General features: G+C 44.4%; 1 protein-coding gene across 1 annotated transcript in view; it reads left to right on the plus strand.

Annotated features, from left to right (window-relative positions):
• Positions 1–15,710, plus strand: part of SQOR (sulfide quinone oxidoreductase) — a 49,915-nt gene that overhangs the window by 4,617 nt on the left and 29,588 nt on the right. The gene's annotated exons all lie outside the window — the stretch shown is intronic.

The raw sequence follows: 15,710 nt of genomic DNA on the forward strand, positions 1-15,710 counted from the left end.
TGTCATTACTCAAGAGGAGGGGTGCCAAGAGGAAGGGCGGAGCCGACATTTGTTTTCTCAGAACACCACTCCCCGGACTTGTAGGGGGTGTGGTTTCCTTCTCTCCCACTCTGCTTTGGACCTGGATTGTACTCTGAGTATTCCAACACTGTTAACGTACAGCCTCTCTTCATTATATCCACCTGAGCAAGGTCATCGTTCACGTTCTTCCTTCTTGGTCCCCTATAGCTCACGTGTCACACAAATTCCGTTCAGCATATGTTTCGTATTCATGCCTTCATCTCTGTTCACGTTGTCTATTCCAGGCCCTCCCTGGTGCCTGAGTTTCTGAAACAGCCCCTCAATGGGGGCTTGTATTCCTGGTCTTCCTGGGAAAACAGGCAGACCATTCTTTTTCATGGCGGCCCCCACAGCATCTAGCATGATGCTTGGCACAGAGCAAACAGTTGGAAATGCTGAACTCAACTGAATTGCTCCAATTCATCCTCTGTGCTTTCCGCAGGGGATCTAAGGCATCGAGAACTTCCAAGGACTCTCACTGCCATTAGCAGGGACCATGAGTTCAAATGCACGCTAGGGCTGGGCAGGTGAGACAATGGAGCAACATAGACTGGGTGGGGCTGGGGTGAACTGGAACCCATGACGGCTCAGCTCCAGCTGAGGGTTGGCATGTGAGAATGTGGGCCTGGTGTTATCAGGCCAAGAATCTGGAATTTTTCGGGGGTTAGATATCCAAAATTTTTAATGTTATGAAATGTTATGAAATGTTTTGAAACTTGTTTCATTACATTAAAAATGTTATGAAATTTTTAATGCTTATGAAAAATTTAAGAAAACACTGTGAGCCAAAACACAGCTCTGGTCTGCATTTGGCCTGCAGATTGCTGCTCTGTGACCTGGGACCTTTAGATAGGATTGCAGTCGTCTGGGGTTAAGCTCCCAGCCTAAGCTTCAGTTACATATTCTTCTCCAATCATTTCTCTCTTCCCAGTGGACACCTATCTGCCGTAGGCTGCCCTCCTCCTTGTCCACAGTTATGTGATATTCATTCTAGGTGATTCTACTTCCCAAACCTCAAACCTAACTCCCCAAAACTAACCCACACAGGCCCTTACCTTGCCTGCCCTGTTGCCCTGTTTCCTGTTTCATAGACTTCCTCTCTCTTCAGCTACTTCCGTGTCAACTTTGACTTTTCTCCCAGGGAGCCCTTCCCACCTCTTATTCAATCATTCTCTTTCCTCTACCTCATTCTTATCTGAATCTTTATTTGCATTTATTTTTTTATTTTTTATTTTTAAAATTTTTTTTAGAATTTATTTATTTATTTGACAGAGAGAGAGACAGCGAGAGAGGGAACACAAGCAGGGGGAGTGGGAGAGGGAGAAGCAGGCTTCCCGCTGAGCAGGGAGCCCAGGGAACACAAGCAGGGGGAGTGGGAGAGGGAGAAGCAGGCTTCCCGCTGAGCAGGGAGCCCGATGCGGGGCTCGATCCCAGGACCCTGGGGTCATGACCTGAGTGGAAGGCAGATGCTTAACGACTGAGCCACCCAGGTGCCCCTTTATTTGCATTTCTAATGCCAGCATCTGATCAGGCTCTTATCACTCACACCTAGACCACTGCGCTGGTCTCCAAACTGATTTCCAGAACCGATTTGACTCTCCTCCTATTTAAGTTGCTCCCTGAGGGTGCCTGGGTGGTTCATCAGTTGAGCATCCAACTCTTGATTTTGGCTCAGGTCATGATCTCAGGGTTGTGGGATCGAGCCCTGTGTCAGGCTCTGTGCTGGGCATGGAGTCAGCTTGTCCCTCTCACTCTGCTCCCCCCTGCTTGCACTCTCTCTCTTTCTTAAATAAATAAATAAAATCAATCTTAAAAAAAATTGCTCCCTGATACCAGATTCGTTTTCTCAAAACTATTCCCTCTGTTCTGTCACTTCTCAAAGCTGATTTTCAGTAGAAAGCCTCAGTTCCCTTCAGAATTGGGCTGTAATATTTCTTTCCACCCTTCTACTCCTCTGAATAACAGCCAAATCTGATTGGCCTTCCATTGCCCAAACACTTTCTGGGCCTCTCCACCTTATCAGCCAGGATCTCTGGGAAACAGTCGGCACATTCAAACATGTTATTAAGAAGGGTTTAATACAATAACTATTTACAAAGGTGTGGGCAAGGTTAAGAGAAACCAACAAGAGTGGTGAAGCAATTATATTGATTCGAGGCCTGAAAAAGCAAACAGAGGGCGTGATTACCCTGAGAGGAGCACCTGGGTGGCTCAGTCAGTTAAGCGTCTGCCTTTGGCTCAGGCTATGATCTCAGGGTCCTGGGATGGAGCCCCACATCAGGCTCCCTGCTCAGCGAGGAGTCTACTTCTCCCTCTGCCCCCTGATCATGCTCTCTCTCTCCCTGTCTCTCTCTCAAATAACTAAAAAAATTTTTTTGAAGATTATGTTTATTTATTTGAGAGAGAGAGCATAAGCAGGGGGAGAGAGAGGCAGAGGGAGAAGCAGGCCTTCCGCGGAGCAGGGAGCCCAATGCGGGACTCGGTCCCAGGATCCTGGGATCATGACCCGAGCTGAAGGCAGACGCTTAACCATCTGAGCCACCCAGGTGCCCCTCAAATAAATAAAATCTTAAAAAGAAAAAAAAAGAACCCTGAAGAAAGAGCTGTAGCTGAGGGCCACCCTCTAGGACTTAAGGCTTTCAGTTGAGCAGGCGAGTTGATGCCAACCTCCCAGGTCCGCTCGTGGGCCTCAGAGCAGGGCAGAGAAGGCTGGAGTCAGATGCGCTCTTTGATTCATTTACTTACGCTCTTCCCTCCTCTTGGTGCATCCATAGCATCTCCACTTGTCAACTGCTGCCAGTCTCCTCCTGCTCAGATTCTGTCTGTTTCACCAAGCTTTCATTGATTACTCTTTCTCTCATCAAAACACCTAAGGTGTTTGGCTCGTATTGATTACATTGCACTTTACTCTGTCCCTAACGGGTGAACTTAGAAGTGTGCACATCATTCTCTTACTAGCTTGGGAAGGGGCACATCCTAGAACTTTTTTGGAATGATTTAAGTCCCATAAATCTGTTCATCTTTTAATTCATGTTTTAAAGCAAATATAACTGCTGTGGTCTGAATGTTTGTGCTCCCTCCAAAATTCATCTGTGGAACTCCTACCCCCCAAAGGTGATGGTATTGTTATTAGTTGGTGGGGTCTTTGGGAGGTGATGAAATCATAGCCTTCATGAATGGGATTATTGCCTTACAAAAGAGGGTCCAGAGAGATCCAGAGCCAATTCTAACAGGTAAGGACACAGGAAAAAGGCCCTTACCTGACCATGCTGGTGCCTTGATCCTGGACTTCCCAGCTGTCAGAACTTTGAGAAATAAATTTCTATTTATAGGCTACAGTGTCTGTGGTATTTTAGAGTAGGCTGGACGGACTAAGACAATTACCGAGCTCCCTCATTTCGCTAGGTGCTGAGACTAACACAGTTAGCATGTCACATGGGGTCCTTGTATGGACAGAACTTACTTTCCAGGGGAATGGAGTACATGGTGCTCCCTTGTCCCCCCATGACTATACCGTCCTGAAATACGCTGATCTCAGCCATGGCCCAACATCCAGTCCAGGTTGCAGCTACTCTAGTCCCTCCAGGTCAAGATGATTCTAGAAGTTGTGTTACCTTCCTTGCCCTTCTTGGAACTTTCTTGTGGTCACTCAGTTATTTGTTGGCATTTCGATGCATCTCTTTTCCCAGAGAGATTGAAACGTCTTGGTGGTTTTGGACTCTGGTTCTAGACTCTGATCATGTCTATCCCCACTGGACTGTTCCTGTCATCTCCTGGGATGGTCAAGATAGTGGGTAGTATCAGGCAGAAATCCTCTGAGGTCTACCAAGAGTGTAGCACCGAACTCTCTGGCCACCTCTGTAGGAACAGTTGCCAAAAAATGGGCTACCTTTATTTTCTACACCTCCACCATCTCTGGGTTAGTGGAAGGAGTGTTAGGGTCGACTTTCAAAAATACGGGTTTATATTCAAGCTCTTAGATTTAACTAGAATGTCATTTAACTTCTCTGAACCTCAGTTTCAGCAGTGGTAAATGGGAATAACAATACCTACCTCATGGGGTTGTTGTGAAGCTTGAGTAAGACAATTCACCAGTTTCCGACTGCTGCCCTAACAAATTACCATGGACTTGGTGACCTAAACAATACAGATTTCTGTTCCTACAGTACGGTAGTTCAGAAGTCCAGCATGGGTCTCACTAGAAAATCAAAGCACTAGCAGAGCCACATTCTTTTCGGAACCTCCAAGGGAGAATCTGGTGGGTTTTTTTGGTTTTGTTTTTCCTTTTTCTTGTCAAGCTTCTAGATGTTGCCCACATCTTTGGTTCATGAACCCCTTCCTCCATCTTCATAGCCAGCAGCTTTGAATCTCTCTGACTTTCTTCCAGAGTCACGCCTTCCCTCTGGCCACAGCTGGGAAAGGTTCTTCACTTTTGAGGATCCATCCCATCTGTACGTGGGCCTCATGCTGGCTACTTTTCCCATCTCAAGGTCCTGAACTTAATCACATCAGCAAAGTCCCCTTAGCTTGCAATGTAACATATTCATCACGTAGGCTACTTTTCCCATCTCAAGGTCCTTAACTTAATCACATCATGCAGGCTACTTTTCCCCATCTCAAGGTCCTTAACTTAATCACATCAGCAAAGTCCCCTTAGCTTGCAATATTCGTAGGTTCCCGGGGTTAGGACATCTTCAGGAGGGAGGATTATTTTACCTGCCACACCATTCATACTCTGGCTCCCAAAGATTCATGCTTATCCCATATACAAAATATATTCACTCCAAGGTCCCCAAAGCGGTCCCCTATCAGAGTATTAACTAAGGTACAAAATCAAATTTGAGTCTCATTAGCTCCGAAGTCTCCATTTCATCTTCTGATTAATCTAAATTATTCTGAGTGGGGCTGTAGGTATGATGCATCCTACGGCACAGTTCCTGTTGATCTGTGAGCCTGTGAAAATAAAGAAACAAGTTATCTGCTCCCAAAATACACTGGTAGCATAGGCATAGGATGAAAGTTACATAGGTTCTGATTGAAAAAGGGAAAAAAATGGAAGGAAAGAAAGGAGTCACTGGTCCCAAGAAATTTTAAAATCCAGTTGGACCAATTCCATTAGGTTTCAAGGTCTGGGAGTAATCCTCTATGCTCTCGGCTCCAGCCTCTGGGCCATCCTTGCTTGTCATGAAATGTAGCAAGTATTTGCCACTTGGTAGTCCTAGTTCATTTTGGTTGAACACCTCTTACCTCAGTTTATCTCTTTTCTTTCACATTTCCGTAAAAGCAGCAAGAAGAAATCTGGCTGCACCTTCAACACTTTGCTTGGACATATCCTCAGCTAAAGGTTCAATTTCTACTTTTCTTCATAATTCTACTTTCCACCTAACTGTAGGACACAATTATCTTAAGCTTCTGCTCCTCTTTCACAAGGATCCCTTTTCTCCAGTGTTCAATAACATGTTTCTCATTTCATTTTAAACCCTTACCAGCAGAGCTTTTTTTATTGTACATCTACTGATTGTCTGTTCATGATGATTTAGGTGTTCTCTAAGGTGATTTATTTTTTTCCCCACTGTACTCCTCACTTCCTCCTGAACCTTCCCCAACATGGTTGTTGATAGTTGTCATACTTTTATAGTGTGTTCAAGACAATCTAGACTTTTCTATTATGTTCTTCAATGTTCTTTCAGCCTCCATCCATTGTCCAACTCAGGCATGGCCCAAAGTAGACAGAAAATCGGGAGGATATACCCCAACTACTCTTTGTGCTCTCTTTGCTAACACTTATACCCAACTAAACCAACCAGAAGACAGAGGGCAAGGGAGTCCAGGTGATGTCAGCAGCTCAGGGCCTGAGGTGGGCAGAAATGGGTGTGGAGTGGATGGAGGGGGAGGGGGGGAAATGAAGACTCAAACAAAAGTTTCAAAGAAGAGGCACCTGGGTTAAGCATATGCCTTCAGCTCAGGTCCTGGGGGTCCTGGGATTGAGCCCTGTGTCAGACTGCCTGCTCAGTGGGAGTTGGCTTCTCTCTCTCACTTTGCTCCTCCCCTCCCCTCTACCCCTCCCTTCTCCTCCCCTGTACGCCTCTCCTCCCCTTCCCTTTACTCCTCTCCTCCTCTTTGCTCCTGCTCTCTATTTCAAATAAATAAAAAATCTTTAAAAAAAAGTTTCAAAAAATGTTTGAGTATTCAAACCATTGACCTGATTTTTGTTATGCTAAGGTGTTATGCTAAGAAAGTTTTTTTTTTTTTTAATCTTACTCACCGATGATGTAAATGTCCACTTAAAATTTCTAGCTTTTTTATGGCTTATTTTAAACATTCCAATATTCAAATTAGACCTTATAATATTTAAAAAAGACTTTCCCCTGAAATTTGACTTGCCTTATTCTTGGCCTACATTAGCATTTGTTGGCAAATTTGCTCTTCTTCCCTTAGCACCTAAAGCTAATAGACTGGGAATGGGCACAGGAATGGGATGGGGAAATTTCTGTCCATCAGCACAGGTCCTTGTGTGTAGCAGAGACTCAGTGAATACTGGTAGAAATAGTCTTAGCAGCATGTGGATTTCATGTAACTCTATTCTTTCCATAAAGATACACTTACACATTGAGCATAGCTAAATATAATTTAATTTGCAGATCTTTTGTGCAGGAAATAAATGTATAAATAAAAAGTAGCTTAGATTATGTTTCCTGATTTTGGGTTCTGCAAATTTAGCCACTGTATGATTGAGACAAGTTTAGTATAGGTATGAATATGCACATGTATTTATATCCTATAGAAAACTCATTCCTTAAACACCTTTCTGAGCACCTCTGGCTGATGACACTTCCCATTTACCAAGGTTAAATGGATAAAAAGGAGGTGAAAAAATTTTCCTTGGTGGAGAAGGTAAGCTCATTTAGGTAGAGCAGGTAATAAGAGTATGACAAAGGAAAGGAAGGTCCAGCGCTCTAGTCTTCTAGAGTAATGATTGCATTAAAAAAATCACACTGTATCTATGTTATTTAGTTGTAAAGCTTTGGCCCAACCACCCACATAATTATAACATTCCACAGTCATATATAATTAGATTGCCTTTTAAATGCCCGCCACCTGACAGTTGAGTGGATCTGTAAGGAGAGGAGCAGAGAAAAGTATCGGTTAAACATATAAAATCTTCCAACTTGTTGGGAGATGACTACTAGGAAGTTTTTACTCAGAGCTCCTCAGGGACAGGAGCACGATACACCACGTTGGGCCACATGGGGAAGCACCTGGCAGGAAACTTGAGGGGAAGACATGGGCGAAGCCTATATTGTAGTTATTGTGAGGCAGGGGGAAAGGGCTGACCAGGTTTGGGGTTGGCTAATTTGAACAAATTTGAGTGGGCTTTGGGGCATAGGGGCTACCCCAGTTGTCTGATGTCTGGCCCTGGGATAATTAGGGCATCAGAGTATTGCCTTCTGGAGTGTGAAAGCCAGATGGAGGAAGTGGTTCAAAATATGGGCTCTGGATGGTTTGGTTTGCATAACAGAGGTGTGCTTCCAGACAAGTTATTTACTCTCTCCAGGGGTTAGCTAGCACCGGAGGGGCAGTCTCGCTAGGATTAGCAAGGCTCCCAAATATCAAACAATCATAAAATGCAATTAAAAACATTATTAATATAGTAGGATTCAAAACATCTCCAGGAAGGCTTTATAAAGTGTCTAATCCAGTGCCATTAATAAGTCCCACGAATATGACTGCATCCCTTTATTTGCATGTATTTCAGATTAAGATGAGATCATATTAAGGAACCATAATATTTATGAGACAGTGTTTGGCATTTTCTTGAGAACCCAGAATGATACTAGTCCAGTCATAGTAACAATTTCCTTCCTGAGATTTTTCCAGATTTGGACTTGCCGTTTTATAGGTTATGTCAGAGGGTATGATAGTTAATTTTATGTGTCCACATGACTGGGCCACAGGGTGCCCAGACATTTGGTCAAACAGTATTCTGGGTGGGTCTACCAAGGTGTCTCTGGAGGAATCAGTAAGGCAGATTGCCCTTCCAATGTGGGTAGCCTCATCCAATCAGTTGAGGGTCTGAAGAGAACAAAAAAGCTGACCCTCCTGGTAAGAGAGAATCCTTCCTTCCTGACTGCCTTGAGCTGGGACAGTAGTTTTCTCCTGCCTACACACTCGAACTGCAACATGAGCTCTTCCTGGGTCTCGAGCCTGCTGACCATTGGATGAAAACCACACACCATTGGCTATCCTAGGTCTCCAGCTTGCTGACTGCAGATCTCCGGACTTGTCAGCCTCCATAATTGTGTGAGCCAATTTCCAGGAGTATTCTCCATGTACCAGGGAAAGTGATGATGTTCGCTTTCCTTTTCTCCTTCACTCTTTTCCATCTCCTCTGGTTGAATCCTGTTTTTATTGTATTTTATTTTATTTATTATTATTATTTCTTTATTATTTATTTATTTAATTTCTTTCTTTTTTTTTTTATTGGCAGTGTGCCCTTGAGAATATAACCAGTCTCCTGCAGCCTTACTTTTTTCGGTTGTAAAATGAAGATAACGCGTCCACCTCCAGTGCCCGGCACAGGGCCTGGCACATAGAAATCTGCCGTAGGACAGTGAGGACCCAGTTTCACAGGATCTGGCTTCCAATCGTCCAAAGAAGCCATATTATGTCGGGAAGGAGTGGGAGGGGGATTGGCAAAACTCAGGACTGGTAGAAGGAGAGACATGAGAGTCCCAGAGGGGGTTGTGGGCAGAGTGCCCTAAAGGAGTGCTGTGGACACTAGAGGTGGATTTCTCCAGAAGCACATGAAGTTTAAGCTTCAGGACCAGTCTCTTGTCCAGGTCCTCTTGGATGCAGGAGGTTCCAGGAGGGGAGGGGCAGCCAGGTTGCAACCAGGAAGTATGTCTATGCTTGTATTTCTGATAAATTGCCTAAAGGAGATACCAGAAGAGTCGTGAATCACCAAGAATTCAGTTATTGTGATTTCTTTTCTCATTCAAAGTTAATATTAACTATCATATCTAAATTTTTTTTTAAAGATTTTATTTATTTATTTGACAGAGACACAGCGAGAGAGGGAACACAAGCAGGGGGAGTGGGAGAGGGAGAAGCAGGCTTCCCGCGGAGCAGGGAGCCCGATGTGGGACTCGATCCCAGGACCCCGGGACCATGACCTGAGCCGAAGGCAGACGCTTAACGACTGAGCCACCCAGGCGCCCCTATCATATCTAATTTTGTATTTGTAGTTTCGGTCCCTAAATTGTGTTTAGGCTTTGATGACCACAAAACCTGGATCTGTCCTTGCCTTGAGTCCTGCCTCTCTGGGAGGTGGCACATTGGGCCACTTGGGGTTGTAGGACTCTTCTGCCCTGCCCCGCCCAGCCCAGCAGAGGCTGTCCCAAGATCTGGAGCTGGGTGCAGGTTCCTCTCTGACTTGCAAGCTCCTGTGAGTGCCTGCATCGCTGCCCCAGGGGGCATTCAGGAAAAGTTGCTGTTCACATAGAGGACTCGCTGTGGCTCCAGTCTTGCTGCTGACTCATTGTGTGACCTTTGGAAGATCACCTTGCCTCTCTGAGCCTCGGTTTGCCCACTTGTAAAGCGGTATCACTACCTCCAGTGGGGGCTCAGGTGTGGGCCCTGTGAGTTGCACAGATCTGTGCACACGGGAGGGAAGTATGATCATAATTGTGGTGCTATTCCTTGTATCTCTATTATCTTGCTATTACTTGAAATATGCCCACAACTTACCACTTCAGTGACTAAAGAGCAAAGCCACTGCCCACACCGACTCACTGGTGTTTGATTTTTGTTTTTTGTTGTTTCATTCATTTTTTTTGTTGTGGAAACTTTTCAGTTTATATAAAAGCACACTACCACGGGGAATGCCCTTATATCAACTCATGGTCAATCTTGTGTCTTCTAAACTACCTACTCTACTTCCCTGTTGTATTTTCAAGCAAATTCCAAATCATTTCAGTTGTAAGAATCTCAATATGTATTTCTAAAAGATAAGGGCTCTTCAAAAATTATATCAATGCTATTATTGTATCTCACCCTTCCCCAAGAAACGTAATGTTTTTTATTTTTTTCTTTCAATTTGTAGATTCCCTCCCACTCCACTCCATGGGGCAGAAGTTACTTTAAATTTGAATGTCAATAAAATTCAGCCAGTAGGCATTTTCCCTCAATTATCTCTTAGGTCTAACACTGTGAGAACTCAACTGAGGAGTCAGTTTGAATTCAACTCTGCTGCTTAAATTAGTGATGTAACCTTAGGAAAGTTCTCTAACCTTATACCAAACGTCACTTTTCTCATCTGCAAAATGGGGATACTAACATCCCTTTTACAAAGCTATTGTCAGGAGTCTCTGAGAGAGAGTAAGTAAAGTACAACTAGTAAATGCTCAGTAAATGTAGCTGTTAACATTATGACGGTTTCTCCCTACTTTTTCCTATCAAATCTTGTCTTCTGGAAGTAATCTGGTTGAGATGTAACTGATGACAGCTATAGGGCCGATTTAAGTAAATAAGCCTGGAAAGCCCAAGGGGGAGGAGCATGTGGAGGAGGAGGAGCCTTTCAGGAGTCTCACCACCTGGGTACCGGGGGAAAGCCCCACCTGTACTGTGTGGACAAGGCTCACTTGCGTCTCAGAGACTGGGACCCACAGGCATTCAGACCATCAGGACAAAGCAGCTCAGAGTAAGCTTGGCCCAGGGAAGCCGGGGCCGAGAGCCCGGGTGGGAGGAACAGAGCGGGTGGCCAGAGCTGGAGGCTGTTCTTTATCTGTTTTTCGCTTTGATTTTGGAAGTGTTCTACAAAGCTGACAAGTTAAAAGTTGGCTTTAGGGTTACTGAAACCTGAAGCAAGAAGGACCCTGCCCGGTGTTGGCTTGAGGTAAAACAATTGTGAACCATACAAAGACCCACTGTTTCCGAAAGAGCAGAAGTAGTTGAGAAGTTAACTACAAGTCTTGCTGGTCTAATGGATCTTTCATTAAGAATGCTCTCAATAGGGGCATCTGGGTGGCTCAGTCGGTTCAGTGTCTGCCTTCGGCTCAGGTCATGATCCCAGGGTCCTGGGATTGAGCCCCGCGTCCCCGCATCGGGCTCCCTGCTCATCTGGGGGGAGGGGGGATGTCTGCTTCTCCCTCTGCCTCTGACCCTAATCCCCATTTGTGTTCTGTCTCTCAAATAAAATCTTTAAAAAAAGAATGCTCCGAATAATCCTTACTTAGAGGCCAGCTGTGTTTGAACTCAGCTAGGTGTCCTAGCTGACACCCAGTGAGTGGCATGTCACGTGGCATGAGATTGGGGAGATTTTGGGGAGTGGGAGAGGGAGAAGCAGGCTTCCCGCCGAGCAGGGAGCCCGATGCGGGGCTTGATCCAGGACCCTGAGATCATGACCTGAGCCGAAGGCAGTCGCTTAACCAACTGAGCCACCCAGGCGCCCCTAGAATCATAAAATTGTTTAATTATAAAATGTATTACATGCACCTGTTAAAGTTAAATTTGCCTTATTTATTTTTTAAAAGTGTGTATGTTTCACCTTCTAAGAATATAAAGTGGCTGCGTTCTTATGTATCATTGGTAGTTAATTCTTGTTTTTCCCCTAGGGGTGGGAGGGGCAGAGAGAGAAGGAGAGAGAGATGGAGTGCAGGTTCCACACCTAGCACGGAGATCACAGGGCTCGATCTCACGACCCTGAGATCATGATCTGAGCCGAAATCAAGAATCGGGTGCTTAACCGACTGAGCCACCCAGGTGCCCCTCATTGGTAGTTAATTCTTCTTTCTTAACCTGATAAGTAAATATGTTTTAGGCTATCTTTTTTTTTTTTTTTTAAGATTTTATTTATTTTTTTGACAGAGACACAGTGAGAGAGGGAACACAAGCAGGGGGAGTGGGAGAGGGAGAAGCAGGCTTCCCGCAGAGCAGGGAGCCCGATGTGGGACTCCATCCCAGGACCCCGGGATCATGACCTGAGCCGAAGGCAGACGCTTAACCGACTGAGCCACTCAGGCGCCCCTAGGCTATCTTCTTGAGAGACTAAGAAGTCATATTAGATTTATGCTTCCTCGTTATTTGGTTGGCAGAAATATTCTGTTTCTTTTCTGCCGACTTCAGGGTTCAGTTTGGCCTTTCTTTTCTGTTTGCCTTCTGGTTAAGATTGTGAGACTGCTGCTTCCTTTCATTGTTGTTGTGGTTTTTTTTTTTGGTTGTTGCTATAGACTTGGTTTAGGTCAATTTCAGAAATTCTTACTGGTTCCTGAGTAATATTTTCTGACACCACTTCTAACATCCTAACAGCAAATATATGGTTTTTCCAACATCAACTAGTTCTCTGACACCAAGTGGGGGTCCAACAATTAAATTCCAAAGTTAACTCCCAGAGTTAAATCAGACCCCACAGGTTAAGGGCTCAGCCCCACAAGACTGCCCCCACTTCAGATGTCATCTGTAAATGCTGTCCCAGGGGGCCCAGACTTTTACCTGGCTGACTACGTATTTGGGGGTTCTCATGATCCCCCCCTTTAGGTTTGATAATTCACTAGAATGACGCACAGAACTCAGGAAACACTTTACTTATGCTTACCAGTTTGTTATAAAGTTTATTACAACTCAGAAACAGCCACTCTCTCTATGAAGAGAGCATAGGTATGGGTCGGGGTGGGGGATACAGAGCTTCACCCTCCTAACATGTGGGATGAACTCAGAAGCTCTCAGCATCTCCTTCAGGAATTTTTATTGAATTCAATCCTCAGGACATTCTGTTTGATGACTGTTATTAATGAAGTTGAGAGGACTTTGTGTTTATAAATACTGAATCCAGAAACAGGCTACGGGTAGCTGCTGAAATAGAACAGAGCTAGCCGTCTTGGCTGAATGAGGGAAATATTTGTGTAAACTCTTCCTCTTTCAAAAGAAAAACCATGGTGTGTTAGGCTGGAAGGGAACTAGGAGGTTAAATAACCTTAGATGGAGTGGCTAGAAACCAGAAACTTAGCCAGGCCTCCTTCTAGATCATTATTGTTTAACCCTCTCCAGGGAGGTTTAAGATGTAGCGTCAAGACCCCTTTTCTGGGAAGTGAAGAGTTTTGTGGTGATTCTGTCATTTTGTGAATAATATGAAAAGGCAGGATATGATAGCTATCTGTTCACCATAAAATATCTTCTTTCCTGGGGCGCCTGGGTGGCTCAGTTGGTTAAGCTTCTGACTTTTTTCTTTTTTTTTAAAGATTTTATTTATTTATTTGAGAGAGAGAGAGCAAGCACACGAGTGGGGGGAGGGGCAGAGGGAGAGGGAGAAGCAGACTTCCCACGGAGTAGGGAGCCCGATGCGGGGCTCAATCCTAGGACCCTGGGATCATGACCTGAGCTGAAGGTAGCCGCCTAACCAATTGAGCCACCCAGGCGCCCCAATCTTCTGACTCTTGATTTCAGCTCGGGTCACGATCTCATGGTCTTGGGATCAAGCCCCACATCGGTCTCCATGCTCAGCGGGAAGTCTGCTTGAGAGTCTCCCTCCCCCTCTCCCCACTCACATGCTCACTCTCTCTCTCTCAAATAAATAAATAAATCTTAAAAAGAAAAAAATCTTCTCTCCCCACGAAACAGCAACATCCTACTTGGTGCTTTTTCTCCACTCCTCAATCATTTAAAAAAAAATCAAATTGAGTGATTTTCAAAATGTAAAATCTAGAGTTCATTAAAGAAAACTTGAGAAAAGCACACGCAAAGAAGAGGAAAAATCAATTATAGTTATATCAAAACATTAACAGTTAGGTGTCAGTACCATAAAAAAAATAGTTTTCCCTTTTCTGGGAAGTGTAGAAAATATATCTGGATTTTTTTCATTTAACATTATCACATAGGCAGTGTTTTGCTGTTGTTGATAAAGATCACAGAGATAGTAGAGTACGGTGGTTTAGAGTAGAGGCTCTTCCACCAAAGTGCCTGGGATTCAATTCATAGCCCACCACTTACGGGCTATATGGTCTTTAAGTCACTTAACTGCTCCCTGGCTCGATTTTATCATCTGTAAAATGGGGATGATAATGGCATCCAACTCACAAATTGAATGCTTATGTAAAGGACTTAATACATGTTACTTATCAAAATAAAGATTTTATCACAACATTAATATATGTATATAGGTGACATTTTATGAAACATAGAAAAGCAGAAGAAATCAAAATCACCCATTATCATGTATAACCATACTTAACCTTTCCCCCGATGTTTTGACATTTAGACTGCTATTCCTGCCCCTCTGCACCATGTTAAATTGAATCTGTCATGAAATAGTGTTGGTTAAAACAGTCTGGGACCTGAGCTTTCCCTGGCCAGTGTGGAGCCTGTGGTTTTTTTTCTGTAACCAGGATTTAATCAGATCCAATCCACAAACCAGTTAACTGAAGGTTCACCATATTAGGAATGAATATGTGAGAAATATCTTTGTAAAGGATTTTTTTCTTTAGCTTTAGAAATTATTTCCTTAGCCTGGAATCCCAGAAATGGAAACACAGGGTCAACAGATGAGAAATGTTATTTTCTAGAAGGGTTGCACTGATTTTAAACTTGTGGCTACAATTTATGAGCCTGCCCTACTTACTGTAGGCGCCCAAATCCACACTCCCCCCCCCCCCCCCCCCCGGCCCTCCCACCCTCGCTCCTCTGAGCTGAGATATTGAGGAAGTTGTTGGGGGTGCCAAAACCCTGGAATAGTTAATTCTAATCAAAATCAGCCTTCAGCTCCTCCTCCTTCCCACTAGGTCATTCCTTCCTCCTCCAGGGCCTTTCTTGCTTCCTTCCACATCCTTTTCCCCTCTTGGCTTTGTTTAATCCCCTCATGTAGCCTTCCTCTTCTTTAGTTGGGGAGAAAATCATATAATTAAAGTGTTCCCATGAAGAAGTTCGTGATCTTAGCAGCTAGAAGTGTTATGCCCCAGCTGGGTACCCACATTTTAGTAAAGGGTTCCCTGGAGCACTGTTGAACCCAAAGGACTGAACTTGCTAGTGGAATTTGGGACAGTGCAATACCCAGAGAGGGTGATATTTTGAGTCTGGGCCCTTCAAGTTATGCATGTAGATGGTATGCAAGGTGTGAGTCCCGTTCTGTAGATGGGGTGAAGCCAGGGCCAAGTCCCGAGAAGCCCTCACTTTCTCACTGGCAAAGCACTAACTGCTCGGCACAGAAACACGTTTTCCTAAAGGTAAAGTACGTCTCTGGGAGGCACTGTGAAGGGGAGATTGTTTACTGAATTGGACATAATAAAAGACCGGCCAGCAGCATGTGCAGATTCTTTACATAAAACATAACTTTATGATACCGGGCAGGGCTCCTTTTATGGCCTTTTTATCTTCTGGTTGAGATTACCAAGGGTGTGGAGGGCTTTCGCTGATGTGATTACATTGCACGTCTGTGGGTGAGCAGAGCCAGGAGGCTCTAAGTGCGGCCAAGGCCCCAGTTACTTTGGTCTGAGCTTTGAGTTGCAGAAGGTGGGTTTCTTAGGAATGTTTCTGTTTGATCAAGGTCTTAGGTGCCCTTTATGGCAAGGAATTGTACGGGTGTCTCTGTGCACTCCTACATCTTTGATGGACTAAAAAGTCAAAGAAACAGAGATTGTGCCTGAGGGGAGAATGGATGGCAG

The sequence above is a fragment of the Phoca vitulina genome, unplaced genomic scaffold, assembly GCF_004348235.1.
Source record: "Phoca vitulina isolate PV1807 unplaced genomic scaffold, GSC_HSeal_1.0 scaffold20, whole genome shotgun sequence".
Lineage (NCBI taxonomy): Eukaryota > Metazoa > Chordata > Mammalia > Carnivora > Phocidae > Phoca > Phoca vitulina.